Source organism: Numida meleagris, chromosome 5 (genome assembly GCF_002078875.1).
Source record: "Numida meleagris isolate 19003 breed g44 Domestic line chromosome 5, NumMel1.0, whole genome shotgun sequence".
Taxonomy (NCBI): domain Eukaryota; kingdom Metazoa; phylum Chordata; class Aves; order Galliformes; family Numididae; genus Numida; species Numida meleagris.
Genome location: NC_034413.1, coordinates 33445477 through 33455758, shown reverse-complemented (window position 1 = coordinate 33455758; position 10282 = coordinate 33445477). Strand labels below are relative to the sequence as shown.

Sequence of the window (10282 nt, the reverse complement as noted above, 5' to 3'; positions counted from 1 at the left end):
GACTTCCCTACTCCTACTGGCAACACTATTTCTGATACAAGCCAGGATGCCATTGGCCTTCTTGGCCACCTGGGCACACTGCTGGCTCATGCTCAGCTGAGCATTGACCAACACCCCCAGGTCCATTTCCTCTACACAGTCTTCCAGCCACTCTGCCCCAAGCCTGTAGCATTGCCTAGGGTCGTTGTGGCTAAAGTGCAGGACTCAGCACATACTGTTTCCACCCCAAGATTCGCCCAGCTTTTAGGTACTGAAAATAAAAAAATCTCTATTTACAAGAATTAGCAATCTGACTCAATGTCTTTCTGGACAAAATATTAGGAAGTGATACAATGAATGTCTTTGTGCTTCAAACTGTTTGATCTTTTTGCTTCTTTGAGCACATCCAGGAGCAGTTTCCTAAGGTGATGCAGAAGTTCGAAGACTTAGAGTTAATGACTGGCACAGATCCACTAACCTGCAAATGGAGAGGATTTTCATTGGTATCTTGAGAGAGGAAACAGCAGATGTTAAATCATTAGAAACAGGGCAGTGTTTCCCAAAAGCAAAAGGTAAAACAGAAATAATTGTAAGGTCATTCAACACTGCAGCTGAGGAAGGGAAAAGAAATGAACATTTTGTATAATAAAGAGTTTTTGAGGACTATTTTGCCATATGACTGCTTACATCATTTGTGAGCTAAGAAGAGCCTCTTGCCTTCAAGAAAACCTCCTCCTGGTAATACCAGGAGCTGAAGTCAAGTGGTTTAAGAGCTTTCTGAAGTGCTTCAGTGAGTGATCCTGGGATAGACCTGCGCATGTACTCTAAGTAAGCGCTCTACAAAGCATTTGGTACCATTGACAGGAATGGGAAATGACATAAGGAATAAAAACAGGTCTTTAAGCACATAAAAACATCCAGGCAGTAAAGCATGTTTAGCAGAGAACGTAGGCCAGACTGGCTCTACAGATGCATTTCTTCATGTTTCAAGATCCAAACTCAAATCAGAGAACTGGAAGAAGGTGCAGTCATCCTTAGGTCATACTCTGTATTTTTAAAGATACCTGCGAGTTGGTTTTTTTGCTTTTCTTCAGTTGTTCCCTCTCACCCCCAACCAGCATCTCCTCCACCTCTGCTACTATCGAACAGAACCAGTGCATACGAATGCAGGCAGGTACTAGATCACTTGAGACCACAGCAGGAAATGTATCATCATCTAAGGTGGAATCTGTATCTAAACTTAACTGCATAGCTGAGATCCAACACAGAAAGGTGTTGCGGAAAGTGAGGCTTCACCTTCTGCATCCTATCATCCCCCCACCAGTTGTTTCAACAACACAAACATTTTGGACAATGGCATTGTTAATGATACTTCACATTTAATTACTATTTTTTCCTGGTATCAGCTTTTCCCAGTGTTAAATGTTGCTATGATTTCTTTGGTTTCTTTAAAGAAAGCTTGTATGAATGGTAGCTTCATTTAGACAGAAATACCCACTCAATTTATATAAAGATTAGAAGATAAATATTAATAAGATTAGTCTACATGGGGAAATTAAAAGGACCTCTGAATAACATTGCGCTGTATAATTTAACATACACATCTACCATCCTATTAAGTGAATCTGATTATACCTAATTCGCAAAACTGGAGAAAGCAAAATAATCAAACTGATTAATAAATGATGCAGGGCAAAATTATCTGTTCCTGCTTAGTTTTGTACTATACCCAAGTCTGATGTCTCTAGTATCGAAGTGCACAGCTAACTCCTCCTTCTGCTACAAGTATTTAACTCATGTTAAATGGAGATGAACATGATGTACCAAAACAAACAAACTATATAATGGGCTACTCTGAAATACAGCTAAATATACCAGCATTACTCCTTTCATGTCAATGGAGCTACAGTAAGTCACAGGACACTTTATGTTGCCAAGAGTGTTTGAGAAGGGTTAGGAATGACTCCTGAGCAATCATTACAGAACAGCCCACAGGTAAGATACCTGTAAGGGATCTCTTCAGGGCAGGCATTTCCTCAATCACACAATGTCATGCATTCAGTGATAAAATACAGAACACCAGTAAATACATGGCCAGATATCGCTAGAAAAATTAAAAAGGAATGTCTTAGACAAGAGGGAGGTTTGCTTTTTCTTTTTTTTCTTTCCTCCTGAGGTATTAGCTAGTCCAGGCAACAATTAAAGTGTGCAGGAATACAGCAGCAAGGAAAATGAGAGTTTCCCATTATTATGATGAACTTAATTTCCTGAGCTTGGTTTGAATCTTATTTAATTTACTGTCAGGCATGATCTTCAGCAATGCAATCTCCATACTTCTAGAACTGAAGGAGTTAGGCAAGTTAAGCCATATTCTTTACTACAGTTTTTTTTTATTGAGTTTCCCTTTTGCAGAATTTATTTTCTGCATGAAAGCAAATTAAAATGCAAACCTTGAGGGAAGGAAAAAATAGGTAAGAAAAACGCTAGTGTTTCTGCCACTAATAATATCCTAGAATTGGAGTACTGAAGGTGATCCATCCCCCAGGCAGTCCATGCAGGTGCTCTTACGGAGATCCATAGCAACAGGAGGGTCATTAAGGACTTAAAAGGTTACATTCACCTTTGCACATCTATGGCATTTCTTCTGACAGGGAAACTCCTGCTAACAGGTCAATCTTTCCACATGGTCAATCCGAAGACTCACAGACTACACAAGGCGGCCAACACCTACCTACAATCGTCTCTGGTTTTAGCAGGCACTCCCGCTTTCTCTTGTGATAGCAACAATGTACTCTGTATATACACTGCATGCTTTGATGTACAGCTATCTGTTAAGTAGACACATTTTATCTCATTCTTTAATAAGATGTGTATGGATATTGGCTTCTATATTTCTATCACCTGTATAAATTAATCAAGTATTAAGAGAGATTTTTTTTGTGTAAGGTTCAATAACACAATATGAAAGACACAGCTATATGCAGATATAGACACTCCTTTTTCCCCTCTGAATCAGATCTTTGGCTAAGACACTGTCTACAAAAGCACAGAACAGACTCTGCTTTGATAGACATGTACTTCAAATTACAGTGTTGTCTGTTTGTACAAAACCTCCCCAGCTTGTTACATGTGCGTACTGAAGGAGGGAGATGAGGCTAAAAGGAAAATGACATCTTGCTCTGAAGGCAGTTGTCGAATGAAAAAAAACAGCAGGAAAGAGAGGAAGGATTCAAAGAGCCTTTCACAAAAGAATCTTTTCACTGAGGGTCACCAAGTTGTTAGTTATATGGCCCTGAAATCTTCAGTTGGCTGCTGCACAACTGAGTCTTTGCTTCTGTGGTTTAAGGAAACTACTAAATCATTGACTCACAGGGGTTGGAAGGGACCTCTGGAGAACATCAAATCCAACCCTGCTGCTAAAGCAGGTTCCCTAGAGCAGGTCAACCAGGAAAGCACCAGGCAGGTCTTGAATATCTTCAGAGAAGGAGTAACTTCCTCTCATTAAATCATCCTGGAGATTCTACTGTATAAATGTTTTCCTTTGTGCTCTGCATATTCAACACCTAAATTCAAGAAGCACTTCCTTTTTTTTTTTTACTGGTATATTAGGATCCTAAGCAATCTGCAAACAACTGTGAAGAGTACTATCATCTTAGAATATAGCAAATAGTGATCAAATATATTAGTGGGAGCCCAGTCTAGGCTAATAATGGTACTTTCAGATATAAAGTAATGTTGGCCGCTTTTCATGCTGTGTGCTCAGCAAGATGCTAGAGGTATTACAGAAGGAAAAGAAATAGCAGTGAGAAATGTCCATGACACACAAAACTGAGTAGTTCTGCAGTGTACCAGTCCTCTAAATTATGTGTAGTTGTCTGTACTATTGCACAGTTAGCAGTATCTGGGTTTATGAGCATTGCTGTGATGTTGCAGGAAATATCCTCATTATTTTTGCAAAATTCTGAAGCTGAATGGGAGAGGAGGAGGAAGACAAGAGGCCAGTCACATTAGTCATGACCTAACCTACAGACAGGTAGATTCTTGTAGTTTTGTTCCCCCCCTGCCTTTCAATCAAACTTGACAAATTCTCTCACATTTCAATAGCATTCCTCAAAAGTCATGAAAAAAATTCAGATCAACACATAAGAATTAAAGCTCTCTGGGATACAAACTATGTTTTTTCCATTTGCTTAGGCATTGTAGAGAGCCTGGCTTAAAGAGGCTTAGATCTTCACCAGCACCTTGGAATGTCACAGCAGTACAAACGTAACACAAACATATCCATTGCATAAATATGAGGCATGCAGCAAAGCCACGTTAGTGGTCAGAAAACCTACTACTCCAATTGATTCATCACTCATTAGTATCGCAACCATTGCTGGATCCAGCTAAGATGAAAAATCCTAAGCAAAGCAGGTGCAAAACAATATGAAAATAGGTTCTTCAGAAACCTGCTCTGTTCCCTACACTGCCATGGTCTAAACCTGGCAGGAAACTGCAACCCCCTTCTTGAAGGAGACTGATCTATCCATAGATTGAGCTACTCAGAGGCTGATTGCCACACTACAATCAATCAAGGACACCAAAAGCAAATGGGCTGTGGTTGCTGCTGCAGTTATACCCACCTCACAGAAAGAGAAGATGGCCACAGTTGTTAGTCTGCCCAGGGTCTGGGAGAGATCTCCCTTACACAATCTGCTCAGGTATCCAAGTCTGACAGTCCATGCTTCTCTCCCTCTCTCTCTCCACTGATAAAGTTTTGCTCACATTAATCTATTTATATACTGTGTATAGAAGCCTGGTGCATAAAGCAGTCTGCTCAGCACCTTACAACCACAACTTTCAGAATACAGGGTAGCCAAGACACAGAGGAGTATTCTGCTAGTATCTACAGAAAATAAGGGTTGATAAATAAAAAAGACCATCTGGCAGGGCTTTAACATGTCTGTTTTCAGTTGTTATTCCAGTTAGCTAGAGATATTTCTTGCAGATAGTAATATGATTATCATAGTAATAAAGAGCTAGCCATTCATTGTCATGTATGCAATGTGGGTGAAGGCTCATCTCAACTAAAGGCAATTGGGCTACAAAAGCTAAGAACCGTTAGACAGTCAAGTGAGCACGTAAGTGCCTGCTCGAAGGTATGAGCTGGGAGAAGCTGTTAGAGGGTCACTGACATGCTAGGAGACCGTGTTAGCACTCAGTGCCACCTGCCCTCTTGCTAGGAGCAGAAATAAGAAAAGCTGTTAGCAAGGTTGGTATAGTTAGCTAGAGCAGTGGGTGGAGGGAAGCAACAAGAATTGCTTAAAATACCAAAGCAGGTCACTGCACAAGAATGACAGCTTAAATCAGGCCCTATGCTGACAATTCTGAGCAATCTCAAGTCAGAGTCAAGTACTAGTGCAGTGGCAGGGGGAGAAACCAGCCCATCAAATGATGATTTCAGCAGGTGAAAGAACATCGAAAAGAAGCATTACAAGCTGAGAAACACAGTGGTGTGTACTACTCCACCCACCATGCTGCACTTGTACTGTTGCCCTTCAGTATAAACATGGCTTACCAAATTGATCTGAAGTGAGCAGGCACATGGAAGATTAACTCATTGGCAACAGAAAGCACCATTAACTTTCCTCTGGTTTCTAGATTAGTTCAAACCAGTAAGGTTACCCCAACTGTGAAACTGGCTTTAGCTGCTGCATGTCAAGTGTTATTAGAAAGGCCACCCCTGTGAGTACTTCTAGGCCAACCACCAGCCTCATTAGTGTTGCTGGTTTCCAGCTGGAGAGCTGAACTGAGCACATTTAATGGGGATGTCTGGATGCCCAACCTGATTCTGCTGTTGACAGCCAGTGCCTAGCAGCACTACAAGAGAAGATACAGGCAGAGTGTGGAAGATAAGCACTTTTTGAAAGCATTTATTTTAGCTTGAGCTTCAAGCCTGGCTTTACAGATCGAGACATGCCTCAGAAAATGGTGACCTAGCGTTAACAAACATCAGTACCCATTTTTGAAGCCTACAGAAGGATTCTGCAGCTTTCATGGCTGCTTTCCACTCATTCCCACTTTCACTGCTGAATAAGTTCATTCCATTTTCAAGTCCAGGCTGTGCCATTTCTTGAGAGTTAGTTCCTAATGGTACTTTCATTTCTGCGATACAACCAGTAATATAAGGCCCAGTTCTGAAATCAGAGAAACAGACAGAGATATCCTCTTCACTGCAGTCAGAGAAGCAATGGAGACATATGAGTATAATCAGAATTGAGTATATTAAACATACAAGGTCAAACTTGACCTCTTCCATGCCTCCTGAATACAGGGTACCAGATAGATGACTTGCAGTATCTAAAGGAATGCTCTGTTTAAATGCAGCTCCAAGAGATGCAAAATCCCCTGAGTTTACAGAGTGTAAGAGGTCCCTTCTGCTACTGAGACTCATAGATGCGGTTTCCAAACTTTGCAAATCCCTAAAGTTCACCTGACTGTTTTCAAGGAATTAAAAAAACCTGCCAAAGATTACTGAAGAAAGCAGGCCCCATTTGGGGGAGAAGATGTGTTCTACTCACAAAGAAGAGAAATTGCTTCTTACAGGCTCTTGGCAATACAAGGCAAAGTATTCACAGGTAGGCCAATAGCCATATTCAATACAGAAAGAAGAGGTGAACTCACCCAACTGGTGACAGGGCTCTCTGGCCATACAGCACTCCTTCTCAGCAAGCAACCCAGGCCCCAAAGAAGCTCTCTCTTCAGTGGCCAGCCCTTATGTGAGCCTTGGGGGCCTCCACTCTGGGTCCACCCCTTCTGGTCACCTGGGGAGCACAGGTGCAAGCAATCTGCCTGTGCTCCCTGGGCAAGCCTCACCTCTCCACCAGGTGCTCAATAACCAGTTCAAGCCATCACTCAACAGTTCCCCTACAAGGTGGAAGAGAGTATTTGCAAATCAAAACATCTCAGCAATCACTGATTGATTCAATTTCCTCATTTTTCACCATTTATGTAAATAGCGTAGCAGCTATAAACAATGAGGATATATATAAAATATATCTACATATTTTATAGTACTTATGTATGTTATAAGTATTTATTTAGAGCTATACATAATTACTCTGTTGTTGACTTCCCTATTGCGAGGGAGGCATATCCCTAAACCATTGGAAAGCAGCATGACAGTCATTCAGAGCAAAAGCAATTCAGGAATATTACAGTGAATGGCTAGAAGCAATTCAGCTGTTTGATATTAAAAGCCATGCAGTTAAATTAATCCCTAGCCTGGAAAAACGTTCAGTGATATCAAGAGCTGTAGCTCAGAGTCAGTGCCAAATCCTCTTCCCTGTAACACTTGTCCCTCCAACTTCAGTGACTCCTCAGAAATTTCCAGCAGATTCGCTCTGCCATGCAGGGATCAACAGTTTGTTTTCACATCTGATTCAGTTTATAGCTCTGGCATAACATGGCCAACAAGTTAACTGCCAGAGGCCAATACAGAAGCAGAGATCTCCTCACTTGCTTCTGTTGCTGTCAAAGAAATACAGCATGGGGATATTTCCTCCTGCAATGTTGTCAGATTGCAGGTCAGCAGCAGCAGCAGCTTCTGTAAGACAGCAGCATATGCTGGAGGCTGCACATAGAGAAATAGCCATAAGACAGATGTAACTTCAAATCTTAACATCAGGCATAAAAGCAGCTCACCAAAAGGGTGTTGCTTGGTTTAAGTTCTCTGTGCATGTTTTTTGTTTTCACTAAGTATTTCTCAAGAGAAATATTCAGCCAAAGATGAACTTTCAACCAGAAATGGAAATCAGCTTTCTGCAATGAAAACCATTATTTTATTCTCCATAATTTATCTGGTATTAAGTAGGTCTGATTTCAGCAGTGCTTTCTGATCACTGGGGACTTTCACTGGCACTTTCACCTGTGACATAGAATTTGACACAGATATGAAGTTCATTACAAGTCAGTGCTATTTCCTCTCATTCACCTTCAACAATTATTATCTATCCTTTCAGGAACATCCTCCAACTAGTAAGTAACTTGATTCAGCATAAGAAGCGAGCCATATCTTTAAAGTCGAAACCCAAAATACTCTGTTTCTCTTCAAGTCTCATGCTACCTCATGTAAACAGACATAGTGGAATCACTGAAGGCTCACTCTTCTGCCAGAGCCCATCCCTACCTATCTCAACGCTCACCCAGAGATGTTTTCTCCCATCCACTGGATATATTGTGGAAATTAAACCCCTACTAGTCTAGTTTTTGCAGAGCAGTAGGAGGCAATACTTGTTCATTTGTGTTGGACTGGACTAGAGCCTGGCAACTGAGGAAAAGCTGCAGTACAATGACATCCACCACAAACATTACCTTTTCTCAAAAGCTACATGGCCCATAAAACTAAAACTACTTTCAGTTCCAGCCTCTACCATGCTGTTTTTCTACATATTTTCTTCTGTATTTCTCTGGAGACAAGCAAGCCCACTGAAAACTAAACAGGATTAGGAGTCTATTTTCCTGAGTGAGGTCTTCATCTCAATGTTTGTCTAGATCGACAACTAAAAAATCTCCAGTCCCCTTCAATTACTGATCATGTCTCCTCTGTCACTGACCTTGGGGACAATTTAGATCATTTTTGATGCAATCAACACTTTTCATGCTGTCAAATCTAATGACAGCACAGCTACAGTGATTATACATACTTAAGGGTGATGCAGGATTTGATTTGCCAAGGCAGACACATTCCTACCACACACCAGCCAGCAATCAGAAGAGGTAAGATAAGCAAATTTCAGCAAGCTTTCCAACAAATTTCCAGCAAGCAATGGCAGACAGAGGACAAACTCTTAGGGAAACTTTGTTCTCAGAAACAACACAACAGTCAAAGCTGTATTACCAAACATGGTTGAAGACTTCAAGAACAGTTTACCATCCATTCTTCAGAGAGACCTAAACAGTAGAGATCTGTAACAGAAATATCAGCTGAGGCAATACACCAATGGATCTCCAGGTCAATCATTTCTCACACCCCTTGGTCTTCTGCAGGGTTGCCTAAGGTTCACTTCTGCGCATTTGGCAGTTTTCCAAAATGAAAAAATGAAAGTTGACATGTCCAAAAGTAAAGAATATCTTAAATGCACACTTGACTCACACTTGATGTTGACTGTCACTACAAGAGGCTTTTGCTTAAAAAGCAGCATAGCAACGTCATTGAGAATTATTGCAAAGGTATGAGCAAAACCACTGACAACTTCCAATGAATAAAAAAATACGACACTGACAAAATGATTATGTAGTCAGTCAATTCAGAATTCACATCTTACGTAATCCTGATCATGTTTAACCAAACAATATGTAGAATGGCATGTGGCAACCTCTAACAGAGCATGAGATTGGTTGCCGTGACATGCCAGGATAAAGGCAGGAGAACTGTAGGATTTTACAGGCGTTGCAGATGTGCATACATATGAAAGCTATGAGTTCTGTTATACGTGCTAGTTGTTAGTTACATACAATTCCACTTCCTAAATGTATTCCACAAAAATCAGCATATCACCAATGCTGTAGCGCACCCAAAAAAAGCAACTGATTATCTGTCCATAGCATCTTTTCCACGTAACACTGCGCCTGTGGTTCTTGACATCTACAGTCAATACCAAGGAGAAAAGTTTTCCTCAAACTATGAATAAATACTTGGTTACGTGAGTATCAGTACAATATTAACTCTGTCTCAAGAGGGAAACCATGTTTAATTTTTTTTTCTGCTTCAACAGCATTCTATATGCATTTAAATTCCTTTTACAAGCCTCTGACTTCTAATGAAGCAAAATTCACAACTTGTAACAGCATTTGAAACAAATGTAAAGGGTAACCTGTCGCGGCACTTCAGCAAAACAGCAGTGACTACTCATTAAGACAAACTAATCAAAATGAATGTTTTATTACAAGTTGCATATTCCCATTCACAAGACTGCAGTTCCCACTGAAGTGAAAAGAGGGCAGAAATGGAGAGAACACACTTGAGGAAACAGAATTCAGTAGAAAACTAATGAGTAGACTGGTAGTATACGTACTGAACTACTACCAAAATGTCAGAGACAAATGAACCAGGTGACTCAGTGCCACAGAACGAACAGCCACAGACAGCAGAGACTGGCATAATGATAGCAGAAAACCAGTGCAAGGTGATTTCAGCATTGCTCTGTCAGAGGTCTACGCAAGGTAGAGAATGCATGTTCCTTCTCATGAACTACCCAAAATTAATAACAAAAATTAAAAAATAAAGTCCTTCTCTGCATCTAATATTGAAAGCCAATAG

General features: G+C 40.7%; 1 long non-coding RNA gene across 2 annotated transcripts in view; it reads right to left on the bottom strand.

Annotated features, from left to right (window-relative positions):
• The window catches only part of LOC110400428, a 145019-nt gene extending 138294 nt beyond the window's left edge, over positions 1 to 6725 (bottom strand). For both annotated transcript variants that reach the window (XR_002439829.1, XR_002439828.1), the window contains exon 1: positions 6646 to 6725. This is a non-coding gene — a long non-coding RNA (uncharacterized LOC110400428). The remainder of the gene's footprint in view (positions 1 to 6645) is intronic.